The following is a 16,089-nucleotide window of genomic DNA, read 5'->3' on the forward strand; positions in this document are numbered from 1 at the left end:
ACAGGAAGAAGCATTGGCATTCCCGCCGTTCTGTCGGAGCCCTGCCCACTGACCTGGAACTGCTGCACCGAGGTTCCCCACTGCTGCTCTCTTGGGAGGCACAGCCACCAGAAGCCCTGCTCCTCACCCTCAGCCTACGGCCCACCAAGCAGCGTCCCATTTCCCATCTCCACCACTGGTGCACTAGGCCCTTCTCTTCTCCTTCCGCTCCTCCTCCAACTGACAGCCCTCCACTCTCCCTTTTCTGAACTCCACCCCAGCAGCGCTTGGGCACCAGAGCTCTTTCCCCAGGCCACCGCCTCCCAGGGCCCATTCAGGAGGGAGCAAGGGGCAAGTCTTCCCCAACAGGTCTGCTACTGCTGCGGTCCTGAAATGGGAGAGACAAACGCTGGCAGGCTGACATGGAACACAGTCTCATAAAAACAAGTATAAAGGGTGGTCAGATTCCACTGTATCATTAGTACAACTGTTCAGGTACATTATGAGTTAAGTAAGTTTTTACAGCTGGCCTGTGAAATGGTCCTACATAACATTGTTTCTATGGGAAAATTTGTTCCAAGCCATAAACACCAACCCACAAATTTTGAAATTCAGTCCCATTCATGAAATGAACATTACCTATATCACGTTTATGATCTAAAGAATCTTTACATCTACCTTAAGATGACTAAAAAATACAGTGTGCTCTGAAAGTTTAATACTGAATGCCCAACAATAAGGCCGACAATACATAAAAAAATAAGTTTTTTTAACCACTAATTCATTTCACATTTATTCTTAAATCTTCTACATAAAACACTGCCACACTAAATGCACATACTACGCACACAACCTAAATAGGCTGATACTCATACTCCCAACGCACAGCAGATAACGTACTTTCACGCAGTCTCTCTGTAACATGAATTTAATAGTAGCTGTTATGAATTCTTTAATATCAGCAGAAAACTTCTAGAAAAGAAAAAAAGCATAACTAATTTTGGAAGCTACTGTGTATAGTTACCGACTGCATTCATTCTGATTTTATATATTCTGTTTAAAAAAGTCAGTTAATAAAACTGTTTTTTGAGAAACCTCACCCTTTTCTGAAGCTTTCTGACAAGGGGTGTGAGACAGGATTCAATCTGTTTCTAAGTTGCACTGGTCAGTTTACCTGCACACTGCATTTTCCACCCAATCTTCTCCGGCATTCACTTGTTCAGCCCAAATACCAGAAGGAACTGTAGAAAAAATGGGTAAATTTAGACTGAAGTGCCACCCAGTGGTTAAACAACTTTAAAAGTTTCCTAACACACCAAACAGTACAATTGCCATCTTTAAAGTTCTCAACTGATTACAATATCATCCACTAATATTTAATTAATGAACTACATCTGCTTACTCTGTTATGTATATTTTGAAGTAGTGCCTTCGGCAATTCATAAACATCCCTATTCTATTTTCCTAGCTCAAAGATAATCCATTTCCCCCTAAAAAGAATTACCAAATCACACAAATACTATAACTATTGAATAGAAATACTTTTACTTGTATTCATTACATATTGCAAAATTCACCCCACCTAGATTACCAGCCATAATACCATATGTGTTGTGATAATCCCCCAGCATCTGGACTATTTATGCAGTAGAAAAAAAATGCAATTAAAAATTCCCATGAAAGGGCCTAACTAAAGGAGAAGGAAAGAAAAAAAGGAACAGAAATAAAAGAAACTATGACCCATACCCTCCCCCCACTCTCCTCCACCCCAGAAAACTACCTCAGTGCCTTGGGTTTACCTGTACAAAGAGCACCTAGAGGCAGATGAACAGGGAAGGCTGAGGAGAACAGACCCCACTAGTGGCATGGCCTGTGCAATCCTATATAAGGAGAGGCTGTCACTCTAAGAGAAAACTCTAGTTCATAACTAGTTCCCATGCGCTATCTAGTTCCATATCATTTCCTCAACAGACTCAGAATCCCGATGACTGATATGCTACATTTAAACTGTAAATGCAAGTAAAAGCATTTACTGCATTTAAATTGCATGGCCTGAACACAAAATAAGTTGTAGATAAATGCTGAAATAAATCTGGAATTTGCACACACTGTAAGAAAACTATTTACTAAAGATAGAAATGCTGAGATGGAAGATGGAATGAACCCATCATAACAAGAATAAGCAGCTGTCTGTAGAACTGAGAAAATGAACAGTCTCTGAATGGTTACTCATGTGTTTGCTCTTTTCACTGTTAATGTCTTCCTCCTTCCTTCCTTTCCTTAATTTCTGTTTGCTCTTTTCACTGTCAATGTCTTCCTTCCTCCTTCCTTTCCTTACTGTCATCATGCCTCATAAAAGCTTCTAGAACTCTCCCCTCACTGCACTACTTCTTAGCTTTTAAAAAAAAAAGAACTCTCCAAACTTCTTGTTCATGCTATTGCTGTAATTCTTTTCTTTGTGTTTACATTAGTAAGTCAGCTTTAAAGACGTGTCAGAGGAACATAAATATACCTTGTCTTCAATTAACTTCTACATCCAAGTACGGAGAAATATCATAAACACTGCAAATGCCAGAAATGCTTATTGAGCTTTCCTTTCCCAGTCATTAACTACTGACAACCCCAAACCATAAAACCAACCAAAACGTCCTCCTTTCTTAGCTTAACAGCACATGCCTTACGGAATTTGATGATGTCGTCCACGGCTTTATGATCATCACCTTTCCCTAAAGACTCTCCCAAAGCCTGAGGAGAAATAAGGCTCCTGCTCATGAGTGAAGAGCAACAACTGATAGATATGTTATCAACACCAGTCTAAACATGGCTCTTTATTACACAAACTGTCCAATTGCTATTTAAAAGCCTGATGGAATTTTTAGATAAATGTTTTTAAAAATACCAATTTGCCATTTAAATTGTGAAAGCATGTTATCTTTATGGATCAAAAGACAGAAGAGAGGGCAAGGGGAGTGGCTGCTAATGCACAGGAGATTTCTTCTCAGGAGAACGAAATTGTTCTAAAATTAGATTGTGGTGATAACTGTACCACCTCATGCGTATACTAAAAACCACTGAATTGTGTGTACACTTTAAATTAGTGAAGTTTATGGTAAGCAAATTTCTTAATAAAGCTATTAAATAAAAGGAAAATAAAAAGAAAGCCCGGAAGTGGTTTCTCACACCAGTTACTTCAGTAAAATTTAGGGTCCATAGACAGGTCTTGAGGTGAGGGGTATAATTAAAAGGACATCCTCCTCAACGATGATGTCGGCATGTGCAAGAGCTAGAAATGAAAGGAAAAAGAAAACTAACAGTTTACATTTATTAAGTATTAAGAGCTTTAATTAAGCCAATTGTTTGCCATTTGGATGATACAACATTGCTCTTAACTGAGATTACAAATGTCACTCCACATTTGACACACTGGCAAAAATTAGAAAGCAAAAGACTGGCCAGTGTTGAAAGGAATGAAGGGATGTAAGACACACCCTGCTGGTGGGGTACGGACTGCTACAGCCTTTCTGAAGAGCAATGCGGCAGTACTCAGACAAGTTAAATTATATACACCCAGCAATCCCACCCCTGAGTCCGGAGGGGTGATGTACAAGATTACTCACCACAGAGCTGTTTGTGGGGATTGGGAGCTGGAGTAACCTAGTTGTCCGTCGTTAGAGGATTGAGGGTGGGGAACAAAAGTCAAAGGCAGTGAATACTACAGGGTATGAACTATTACTTAGCAGTTAAAAGCAAAGATTTAGCTGTACCTAAGGCATCGAGGATAGATATTAAAAACATAGTTCAAAGTGTAAAAAGGAAAAGTAAAAGAAACAGGAAGAAGAATTTCACAGTACAATGCCATCGTGGAAATGAAAAACATTCACACAAAACACTGCTGGTTTTAGAAGACCACCAACAAGTAAAACAATGGACATCAAACATATCAGAATGACTGCTTTTGAAGGCAGGAAGTAGGGGAATGTGAGCAGAGAATGAGAAAAAAGGGAGTGAATACATAAAAGCAGGGAATGAAAGCAGAGCAGAGGACAGTGTGCTCTGAACCGAGCAACCTGACGAACTCAACCATTTGCTGCAGGGGATGAGGTAAAGTGGGTGTAGCAATTACCTCTAACTCTTCCCTTGTGGTGTTTTGTTAATGATATTTCAGATCATTCTGTGTGTCTTCTTCTCCAGGTTCCTGACCACCCGCACGTTCGTTCAGTTATTGCTGTTCGATCTTGTCCACAGCTGCTTTCAGATCATTCCTCAATCCCCGAGAAAGGTGAAAATTAAACACAGTGTGAAATTTCACTGAGGTTTCATTTAATTTTTCACTAATAAGAAGTATAATGCATCTCAGACGACCAGTCGAGATGGAGAGTAGGTAAACACTGCCCCTGCCTCCTCCCAGGACCGCAACACAGTTACGGTTAAATGACAGAACTACCGCCACTGAGAACCACCTGTAGGCTACTCTGAACTCCCTAAACATTCAGAAATGTCAACAGCAGAAAACTAGTATCTCATCTATACCCCGGCTATCACCACATTTCTAACAGCGGCAAATTCCACATTCTATTCACAACCAGCTTGTGACCATTTAATAAAAATGGAAGCCTTAAAGCTGGATCCTTAGCGTATACTATATACAGAGATTAACTCAAAATGGATCGGCGACCTGACTGTAAGAGCTAAAACTATAAAACTCTTAGAAGAAAACATAGGGGGACAGCCTCACGACATTGGATTTGGGAATGCTTTCTTATTTACAACACCAAAGCACAAACAACAACAAAAATAGGTGAGTGGGACCTCATCAAAACTAAAAAATATTTATACCTCAAATACACTACAGACTGAAAACATAACCTATGCAAAGGGAGAAAATATTTGCAAATCACATACAGGATAAAGATTGACATCCAGAATACACAGAAACTCCTACAACTTAAGAACAAAAAACAACCAACATGATTAAAAATGGGCAAAGGATCTGAAGATTTGCAAATGGTCAATAAGCAAATGAAAAGATGCTCAACATCACTAATAAGTAGGGACATGCAAATCAAAACAACAATAAAACATCACTAACATCCATTAGAATGGCTATTATTAAAAACAAAACAAAACAACAAAAAACACCCCAGAAAATAACAAGTCATGGCTAGGATGTGGAGAAATGGATGTGTTACTGTGGAAAACCATTGGCAAAACCTTAGAAAGTACTGAGAAACATTATAATTAAAATGTCAAAAGTTAAAGCTAGGAGAGATTCTTAGAAAGAGAAAGAGAAAACCAGCTAGTACATGCAATGAGACCCCACAAGGCCATGAGCAGGCTTTTCAGCAGGAACTTGGCAGGCCAGAGGGCAGGGGCACCACATACTGAAAGTACGGAAAGAAAAAACTTCCAAGCAAGATCACTCTGCCTGGCAAAGTTATAATTCAGAATTGGAGGAGAGATTAAGAGTGTTTCAGACAAGCAAAAGCTAAAGGAGTACGTCACCAATAAACTGGACTTCTAAGAAAGGTTAAAGGGACTTTTTTAAGCTGAAAAGAAAAGGCGGTAATTAGTAACAAGAAAACAATACGAAAGTATAAATCTCACTCGTAAATATAAAGGCAGTGAATTAATCAATCATGTATAAAGGTAGTATGAAGGTTAAGACAAAAGTGGTAAAAATAATATAACTACACTAATTAAGGGATACACAAGACAAAAAGATGTAAAATATGACATCAAAAACAAAATGTGGGCTGGGTCAAGGAAAAATTCAGAGGTTTACAATGTGTTCAAAATTCAGCTGTAATTAACTTAAAATAGACTTGCAGTCATAAAATATGTGAGTTACTAGTGTGTGATGTACAACATGGTGAGTACAGTTAATACTGTGCAGCATATTAGAAGGTGCTAAGAGTAACTATTTTTAATCTTCACCCAAGGATATATGAATATATTAATATGGGGGGGAGAAACATCCATGTGGGAGACAAACATCTGCACCCCTACCTACAGGGGACTGGACCTGCAACCTAGATATATGCCCCGACCGGGGATCAAACCCACAACCTGCAACCTTTTGGTGTACGCTGTTCCAGACAATGCTGCAACCAACTGTGCCACCCGGTCAGGGAGCCTTTTTGTTTTGTGGGTGGTTTCTTTTGCTGTGCAGAAGCTTTTTAGTTTGATAAGACTCCCATTCATTTATTTTTGCCTTTACTGGCTGCTAAGTCTATAGTCCCTAATTTGGAGGCTTGTTACTATCTATAGCTCTTATTCCATTGATGACTTTGCTTAACTCAAGATGATGCCTTATTTTATTAGTAGTAATAGTACTTCTGTACCACCACCCCCTCAGGTATTTAGCACCTCGTAGTCCAAAGCTCGTTCACTCAGGCAATGACAACCAATGGATGCAAAGACCGCTATAGGAAAGGTTGACGGTGGACAATGGAAAGACCAGGCTGCTAATACTTGAACCCACTGATCAAGCCTGGCATCGAGAAAACATTATGTTTTGTATTATATACTGTGTGAACATTTTATCCTGTGTGATACACGTAAGAAGTACACGTTGATATAGCACTGTTGCCAAAAAGGTCAATATGAATCTGATTGAAGATTCAGGTCTACCTTCAAGTTCACCAGAAATGTAGGGAATAGAGGAATAAGGTAAATAACACCACCGGGAAGCAATCAAACACTAAAGTTTTACAAAACTATCTCGTTTCTCCAACAAGTTAATCGTATCAAAAAGGGGCAGATGTAGGGGAATAAAGATGTTTACAATTAAAAGAAACCAAGAGTTAAAATAAACAAATGAAATGACCGTGACTGTGCTCTGTGTGGGGCTGATTTGAACAAATCAACTGTAAAAAAGATATATATGTATATCTTTTAAAGCGATTGCAGATATTTGAATGTGAAAGGAGTATTCGATGATATTAAGGACCTAATTTTAATTTTGCTGTGTGTCATTTTGTTTACATAAAAACATGTTCATATTTTCTAGAGTTACAAATTAGGCGAAGAGTAGACAGGGGTTCATTATACAATTATGTTTTCAGGTATGTTTAAAACTTTCATAATAAAATTTATTAAAAATTCATACATTAACTCAATAAACATCTACCACACACCAAGCACAGCTTTACAGATGTAATGATGAAGATATACCTGGCTAAGGAACTGATGGTATCCACTGAACATCAAAACTACCCTGAGAAAGGTGGGAACAAATAACATGAATCTCACAATAGAGGTGAGACACATTACGTGTTAGAAAGGTGACAATCCCATAACTTAGCCTCATGCATAACAGAGGCACAACTAGAACTCTGGTCCTTAAGTCCTTTGTACTGCCCAGCATTCCAAGCTACAGTTCTCCACTCCCAAAATGTTATTTTAGCATCATAAATTGCTCCTTTGACTATGCAGCAGTTACTTGTAATATTTCAAATAAACGACTGATGAACACATGATCTCCTCTCAGAAAGAACAGATATATAGGAAGAAAGTAAAGGACTCAGCAAGTCGGAGTCCATGGACTAATCTGTAACTAATTATCTTTCACTTCCATGTCTCAATTTCACTGAACACACCGAACAACATTTTAAGCCTAGAAGATCAATTCTCAAAATGTGGTTCACGGACTTGTAGGAATATCTCAGACCACATCAAAATTACAACTAAATTATAGAACCACCATCACTGAGAACCACCTAAAGAAGAGATGGACAGGTTCCTATAACTAAGTATATAAAGAAGTCACCATATGTGACTGGCAGGAGGAGAGAGACATGGAGCCCACTGCACAGCAGGTCTGAATCAGGAAGGATTTCTTAGATATAGAGCATCCCCTCTGAGGAGTGAAGGGTCCAGCCTCACACCAGGTTCTTAAACCTGGGCCACCAGTGCCAGGAAGGAACTCCAAAAACATCTGCCTGTGAAAACCAGCAAGAACTGCTTCTGAGTAAAAAAGAGGACTAATGAAGACCAAGGCATTCTCTTAAAGGGCCTGAGCACTGACTCCCTTACCTACAAACTCACTCGCCTTGGGCTCCAACACAGAGGCAGCAACTCACAAGTACCTGGAACATATAGGAAGGAATTAAATCGACTACATTCAGGGCAAGGGCTGGAAGGGCAGAGGTAAGGCCCGCTCTCTCCTAGGAAGGATGAACTGCCAAATTTGAGCTCTCCACCGACATAGCTAAAACTGGTCACCCAGCATTGGTGATTCCTTGAGACGCGGCCTCACCCAACTCACACACCTGGCTGGAGCCACTTGTGGAGGCCTTTCCAACAGCTTTCCGCGGCCAGTGCTGAAGACTTCCCTAAAATCTTGCCGAGGTCCAAAAATACAAAACAAACAGTGGCTGGTCTCAGTATGGCCTGTACCTCTTGCTAAGCAGGCCCAAGCCTGGCCCAGTCTTGACTTGCATTGGAACTCCCATAAGGTGGCCCCCAACCTGGCAAATTAAGCACCTAATTTGCCAGGAGCTCACACTGTGGAGGCCACCAATGGGTCCCAAGGCTGACATTAGTGGTAGCTCGCCTCAGTTCACAGCATGGCCTCTCCCAAGTGCCTCCAAGCCCAGTACAAGCAGCAACCAAACACGGATCACTCTGTAACTCCCACCAGGTGACCCTGACCTGAGCACAAAAGGAAGCTGAATTGACCTGCACTGGAGCCCCTCTTAAGTGGCTCCAGAACCAACACACCTAGTGGCTGGCTTCAGATGACACCAGAGCACTGCACCACAAACAACACACCAGAATGGTAGACTTAATTGGCACCAGAGCCCCCACTAAACCGACTCCCATTTCATGCAGCCAGATCCCACACAACAGCTTGTTTGCTATAATCATGAATAGCCCTCACAGCCAGTCAGCCTGAAGGTCAGTCCTACCCACCGATGTGTCAACAGCAATCAACGCTCAGCTACAAAAGAAGGGAACACACTACTCACACAGGGGACATTCCTGGAGCACGTGGCTCAGGACACTTTACCATTAAGTCTCATAGGACACGTACTACATAAAGCCACACTGCCAAGAGTGGGAGATATAGGAGATCTACCTAAAATATAGAAAGAAACACAGGGAATCACCCAAAATGAGACAAAGAAACACATCCCGAAGTAAAGAACTGAGCAAAACATCAGGAAAAAAATTAAAGAAAATGGAGACAAGCAAGGTACTACATACATAGTTCAAAACACTGAAACACTGATTATAAGGATGATCAATAACTTAGGAGAAAAATAGATGAACTCAGTGAGAAATTCAACAAAGACACAGAAAACATAAAAAACAGCCAGTCAGAAATGAAGAACACAGTAATTGAAGTGAAAAATACATTAGAGGGAATCATTGATGAAGCAGAGGACCAACTCAGTCATGGAAGACAAAGTGGCAGAAACACCCAGTTGGAACTGCAAAAGAAAAAGGCATCCAGCCCAGACCAGTGTGGCTCTGCTGGCTGAACGTCAGCCTGGGAGACAAAAGGCTGCCGGTTGGATTCACAGTCAGGGCACATGCCTGGGCTGCAGTTTCAGTCCCTGGTCGGGGCATGATAGGAGGCAACTGATTAATGTTTCTCTCTCACATTGATGTTTCTCTTCCACTCTTTCTCCCTCTCTCCCTCGCTCTCTAAAAATAAATAAAATCTTAAAAAAAAAAGAAAAAGGAACCCCCCAAAATGAACATAGTTTAAGGGACCCCTGGGACAACATTAAGTGTACCAACATTCGCATCATAGGGCTATCAGAGAGGGATCAAGGGATTGAAAACCTAACCGAAGAAATAATGACAAAGGAATCCAAGATGCTGCAGAGTAGCTAGAAGCTCCATCCACTTGCTCCCAACCACAGAGCAGTCAACTAGACAATCCAGCTGAGTGTGAGTGAGAGTGTGTGTGACTGAGTGAGCGTGTATGCAGGCAAGTGTGTGGGCATGTGTGAAAGTGTGGCCTGGCTTCTCTTGGTGGAACGGCTGCCACTGCTGCTGCCCACCGGTGCCTCTGGCCCTGCAGATTGGGGGCAGGAGCCATTTTGAGGAATTTTAAAATATCAAGGAACATGTATAAAGGACACATGGACAAAGGCAATGGAAAGGAGGACTGAATGTGGGAAGTGGGTAGGGCAGGGGAGAGTAATGGGGGAAAAATGGGAATGACTGTAATTGAACAATTAAAAAAAAGAAAAAAGCATTCGAGGAGGAAAAAACACATGCATCCTGATTTGATTCATTATTAGCAATAAAAAAATATTTGTAAATTGAAAAAAAGAGTATCTCTACCTGGGGAGAAGCCTCTGGAAAGCCCACACCTGGGAGCCCAGACTTGTCTCAGTGCCCTCCGCCCTGGGCAGGGTTGCGCACCCTGCTGCTGCCTGAAGCCAGGATCCGGGGACTGTGGTACTTACTGGGGAAGCAGCTGTCACCTCCCTGACCCAGGGCACCAAGGCAGAGACCACCCAGGGAGCTCAGTGGCGCAGCTGCAGCTGCAGCAGCTCAGCAGCACAGGAGCCCGAGGCTGACTCCCTGGAGGGAAGCGGTGTTAGCACCCCCAGCTACGCCCCAGGTTGTGATAGAGCAGCAGGACTCCTCCCTTCCTTCCCCACCCCGTCAGGATGCTGTGAGACCTGAAAGAAGACAGTGCGCACAGGGTATAATCTATTAATTTGGGAGAGAGGGGAAGAGGCCTGGGTGTGAGAGAAAAGGGTGGATAGGTGGCCTCTGGATATGACAGCTGTCACAACACAAACTAACAAAATAGTTTCAAATGAAGTTAAAGACAGCTAAGTGCTACTAGAACCACTGTATGGAAAAACCATAATGGACTTTTTGGCTAACCCAATATATACATACACGCTAAGATTTTATAAAACTTCAAGGAGCTGATGGATACTCTTTAAGTCCATCCAAAAGGCTCAGGTGGTAACGGAAATCTAGAGGCTAATATAAAATTAAGGGGATATTCAGTGTGAAGAGAGTGTGGCCTAGGCCTGAACTTTAATGAAAACTAACATTTACAGAACAAAAAATAAACAACAAAAACCAAACCAAACAAAAAAAGATGCAGCGTGTCTGGGAGATCAAGAATAAGCAGCCTGAGAAGCCGAGGAAAATCAGGAAGCTGTGGTGGAAGAGATGGCAAGGGAAGAATGAAGGGTGAGGACCAGTGAAGAGTGTCAAGTGCCGCTGTCAGTCACAAAAATGAAGGTCCCTGCTGTCCCTGATTAGAATGGAGTCAGTATAGATGTGAAGGGATGAGTGAGAATTAAGATTTATTTAAGAAACTTGGCTTAAGAAACAAAGAAAAAGGAGTTGCTAAAAAACAAAAACAGAACACTTTTCTAAAGGTGGGGGAGACAAGTGTATGTTTCAGTGCTGATGGGGATAAGCAGTACAGAGATAAAGACACAGGAAGAGAGGAAGTAGGTGTTACTAAGGTTCCTGTGACGCTAAAAAGGATGAGCTGGGGTCCAAGGTGCAGGTGGAAGGTTTGGCCCAAGCTGTAACCGACACCTCACTCAACAGAGGAAACAAGGAGGGATTCCTTGCCTGTTGGCTTCTTTTTTCTCTGTGAAATTGAACGCATGTTCCTTAGAGAAAATGATCAAGAATTACTTTCTTCTTAGTCCTCTGTGGCAGAGTGCGGTATCATGCATACAGGAATCATCTAATAAATACTGGGGGGAAAAGCTATAATTCTACAGAAAGCCCACCCTCATAACTACAACTAATAAAACTGCTAATTATGACCCAAAAGCCCAGTTTCCCACGTAAATGAGGCATTGTGACGATTCACCAGTCTCAGGGCTCCAAAGCACTGGCATTTGAGCAATTAACTCAAAGTAGTTACACCAGACAGAACCCGACAGGTGATAGGAGCCTTATCTTAGCAACTTCTCCAGTTTAACAAAGGGGCGCTCACAAGGTACTTAATTTTCAACTATCAGACTAACAATAAACAGCTGGGACACCACTAGAAATGACCAAGATGAGGCGGCTCTTCTGGGAGAACAATGTAAGACAGATGGGGGGTTCCCAGCTACAGATATGGCAATGAAAACAATTCAGGGATCTCCAACCAGCGTTAAAAAAAGGAAAAAGAAAGAAAAAAGAAATGAATGGATTAAAATAACAAAACAAATGATAAAATCACATGTAGTTAAGGTAATAATTGTTTGATGAAACTTTTCATATACATATCCACAAAGTATAAAAATGTACTTCTTACTGTGCTGGAGCAGTGAAAAAAGTATGAAAGTTACTGACACTATGATGCAGAAAGTTAAAGGCTACAAAGCAACTGCTTCTATTCAGCTCTAAAATTACAAAGCTACAAGTCAAAAGGCTGCCTACCCATACATACAAAAAGTAAAGGTGTCTAGTTACACATTTTCTTACACACGCACACCTGGGAGATACTGCGGGTTTGCTCCAGACAAGCGCAAATCAAGTGAGGATTGCTAAAGCAAGTTGTAACTGTTTTGCTGGTGGAGGGTCTTACCTTAAATTTGTAAAAAAAAATGCAACATTTGTGAAGTGCAATAAAGCAAAGCACAATAAAGTGAGGTATGCCTGTATTACTCAAGAGCACTCACCTACCTCGTTATGCAAATATGCACATTATAAACCTGGAGGGAAAGCTCAGCTTTTCATGATTCAACTTTCCCTCTAAAGTACTTAGATTTTTCGACATCCTGGTCCTACTCACACCAATTATGCATTCCAACATCTAAATTACTTTTTTAAAGTACTCTCAAATCACTCATCGAAAGAAAAACATCGCTGAAGTAGAGAGAAAAATAATTTAATTACAAATATGAACAAGCTTTCCCCCTTTATCTGCTAAATAATATTCTATTTAATGAGCTCCATCCACCAAATAATCCCAATTTACTCACACATCATCATATACATTAATCTTACATTACATCCGAACATCTAAGCAGATGTTCTCAAAATGTGAACCCCAGACACGGGATCCTTCAGATCCTTTGCGAGGGTCTGGGAGGTCAAAACTCTTTTCAGCGCTAAGGTACTATTTGCCTGTAGGCTCGTGGACGTTCGCACTGAGCGTGAAAAGCAAGGGCACGTCTCCTGAGCCTTGGCGGGTATATACACAGCACTTCTCATTTACACCGAAGTGTGATGATTGTCTGGAGGGAAAGCACTTGTGCGATTAAGTTACAAGCTAAACTGGCTGCTTTTTTCATGGAATATTATTTTTACGTGAAAGAATACCTACAAACGATAGTCATTCAGACTGAGTCAACTTCCCCAAAGTTAACAAGGTGAACCTGCCACTTCCGGCACACAACTGATAGTATCAGCTGCCTACGACAAATGACAGCTTTTGAGTGAAAATTAAAATTGTGGAGATGTTAGATCTGTCACCACAAGCTTGACTGTGTCCCAGTAATTAAAGATGTTTCTCATGACGCCACTGGCGATATTAAATGTGATTTTTAAAATATGATGTAATGAAATATATCAACATTTGGAAATTGTGCACAACTCAGTAAACCAATGCCACCAAATAATCAATGAATTAATACAATATATAAACACTTTTAAAGATTCTCAGCTTTAACCTCTAATACAGTAAATATCAATAAACCCAGAAACAAAAGCCTTTTGGGGTCCTCAATAATGTGGAAGCATGTGAAGGGCTCAGACCACAAGCTTTCAGAACCGGTGATCTAAGTTACTGTTACGCAATAAAGTAACGGAGATCGACTTAAGGAAGTTTCTAAGTCACGGAATTCTTTCTCCTCTTTAGCCACTGTTTCTCCAACACCGTTTCAGCCTTCCTGACAGTGAGGGGCTGACCCGCAGGCTTTTCTCTGTGTTTGGGGCGGGGCTGGGGGGTGCGGAAGAGAATGTAATAAAAAACCGGTTTTACCCGTAGGAAGCAATCAAAGACTTAAAAACGAATTCTGATTCGGCCCTTCCGCTCTACTTCAGCTGGGCACAGACCGTTAGGAAACCGCTGACGTGAACGACCAGAACTGGGGCAGAAATCCGACAGGTTAGAGAGAGTGTAAGGGACAGTTAGGGAAACTGCGAGGAAACAGTGGGAAGCTAAGGAGAATGTTGCCAAAGTCTTGAGTTTTCCTGCAAGTCCCCACCTACTCCCTAAGGCTCCCGAGTAAAAAGCAGCAACGGTGGCCCCGGCGGGGCGGCTCCAGGGTAGGCGGGGCCCTCTGGCTAAGCCCCACCCCCGCCGCAGTCCGTCCGAACCAGTCCCCTCGCCGCGAACCTCCCGCCCCTCTCGCCGACCGCTACGCAACCCTGCGCCCAGGACCCCGAGGCTCCTCACCACCAACAGGTTCCGGTCCTCCACCAGCTGCCGCTTCCGGAAGATTTCCGACTTCAGAACGTCCAGGTTGCCCGGCTTTAAGCCCGAGGTTCCCCTCTCCGGCGCCAACCGCCAAGCCTCATTCAGCCGCGAGCCGCAAGCCCACTAGAAAACGCAAACCCAAATACTGGCAAAAAACACCAACACGGGCCACTTCCGGAAGAAACTTTGGTGAGCAAGAGGAAAGAGCTCTCCTGCTCGCCTGTTGTGGACGAAGGTGCTGTGCATTAGCGACCCCTGGCGGCGCCCTCCGGAAGTGCGCCTGTACTTGCCACTACTACACATACAAGTGAACTGAAACACGAAATCTTGAATTGTATGGTCGACACGCTTCATTTTTAATGATCTTGTCATACCTGCTTGTACCTGCCAGTCTAGTTCAGGTCCAAACACCTCCTTGCAGAACATTTCAGTTATGTTAAATAAGCCACGATCCTTACTTATTATACCAGAAATTCACATCAGAGTTTCTGAGGTTTCCTGTTTGCCAAAATTGATGTACTAGACCTAGAGAGTGAGAAAAACCTGAACAATACTACAAACTCATTTATACAAAGTAGAAGGGCAGTGCTCATTGCTAGCCTGTTAAATTCTCTATAAAGTTAAGCAACTATGCCCAATTTGTCTTTCTCAGTTCTAGATTGTTTACATCTTAGTGATAATTGAACATTTACTCCAAGATGAGATAATCTCTTTGGTCATGTGTTCAGCAATAAAGATTTTCAGCAACATGATTACAGATATAATCAGAAATTATTTTGTTTTTATTTGAACCCAAGAAAAAAATAAACTGGAGAAAAATTACATCAGAGATTTTAATTTTAAAAAGACCCTAAACACTATTTATAATGCATTTCTCTTTGGTTGTGTGCCATTGAATCTTATTTTTTTAATTCTACTGATAATCACTGAACAATATTTGATGTGTTAGTTTTTCCAAATATTTTCAAATATTTGGAAATATTTCAAAAGGAAAGATATTCACAGTCAATTCGAGAATTGTCCAGTTCCATTTAAGTTTTTTATTATATAGGTGTGTGTGGTTATATTGCATCCAAAAGGTATCTGACTTTTGCTAGAAATAAATTGTTGAGTTAACTCTCTCTGTGACCTGCAATGATTTGCTAATTTTTAGGGCTTTTAAGAGCTAAAGATACTTTACAAAGAAAAGGTCCTTGAGCTAATAAACATGCTAACATTCTTACATGAATATCTGTTTCCTGAGTCACTTATAATTCAATAAGCAAATAACCATTTATTAGGATTTTCCTGATTTAGGGATTAGCAATTATGACACAAAAACCTGAAAGATTGCCAGAAAGGATGTTATCAGGGGAACGCAAAGGCACAGCTGGCCAGCCTGGATAAAACTAGGCAAACCAGAGAAAATACTAGCTGCCATAAGCAAGCTCCTGTTAAATTTCAGACTTTCGTTGATTTTGATGTTTATGTAAACATGTGAATTAAATCTTGATTAAGACCTGAGGTGGAAGACATAACAGAGGTGAGTACTTGAACAACCCCAATAATGAGTAAGCTTTTCAATGCGGAGGGGAAAGAGATGACCATGACAGCTTAGAAACACTCAAGAGAACCAGTGAGTCCTGCCTCTCAGGGAGAATGTGTTCATTTTTAAAATATGCATCCCGTTCCATCAAAATAGAATTCAAAGTGGGATATTGCACACAACCCAGATGTCCTAAATGAGAAAATTGTTAACTAAGTTATAGTTCATCCAT

The 16,089-nt window shown here is 41.4% G+C and overlaps 1 long non-coding RNA gene across 3 annotated transcripts in view; it reads right to left on the reverse strand.

Moving 5' to 3' along the window:
* Positions 1-14,537, reverse strand: part of LOC112318792 (uncharacterized) — a 37,780-nt gene extending 23,243 nt beyond the window's left edge. Inside the window, exons 1-3 of one of the 3 annotated variants that reach the window (XR_006653240.3) lie at positions 14,312-14,537; positions 4,103-4,241; positions 1,154-1,220 (exon numbers count right to left, since the gene is read on the reverse strand). This is a non-coding gene — a long non-coding RNA (uncharacterized lncRNA). Of the gene's footprint in view, positions 1-1,079; positions 1,221-4,102; positions 4,242-14,311 lie in introns of all 3 variants that reach the window. The other 2 variants (XR_008426588.2, XR_002976260.4) reach the window with 2 other exon arrangements.
* Between the last annotated feature and the right edge of the window lie 1,552 nt (positions 14,538-16,089).

Source organism: Desmodus rotundus, chromosome 4, assembly GCF_022682495.2.
Source record: "Desmodus rotundus isolate HL8 chromosome 4, HLdesRot8A.1, whole genome shotgun sequence".
Classification (NCBI taxonomy): Eukaryota; Metazoa; Chordata; class Mammalia; order Chiroptera; family Phyllostomidae; genus Desmodus; species Desmodus rotundus.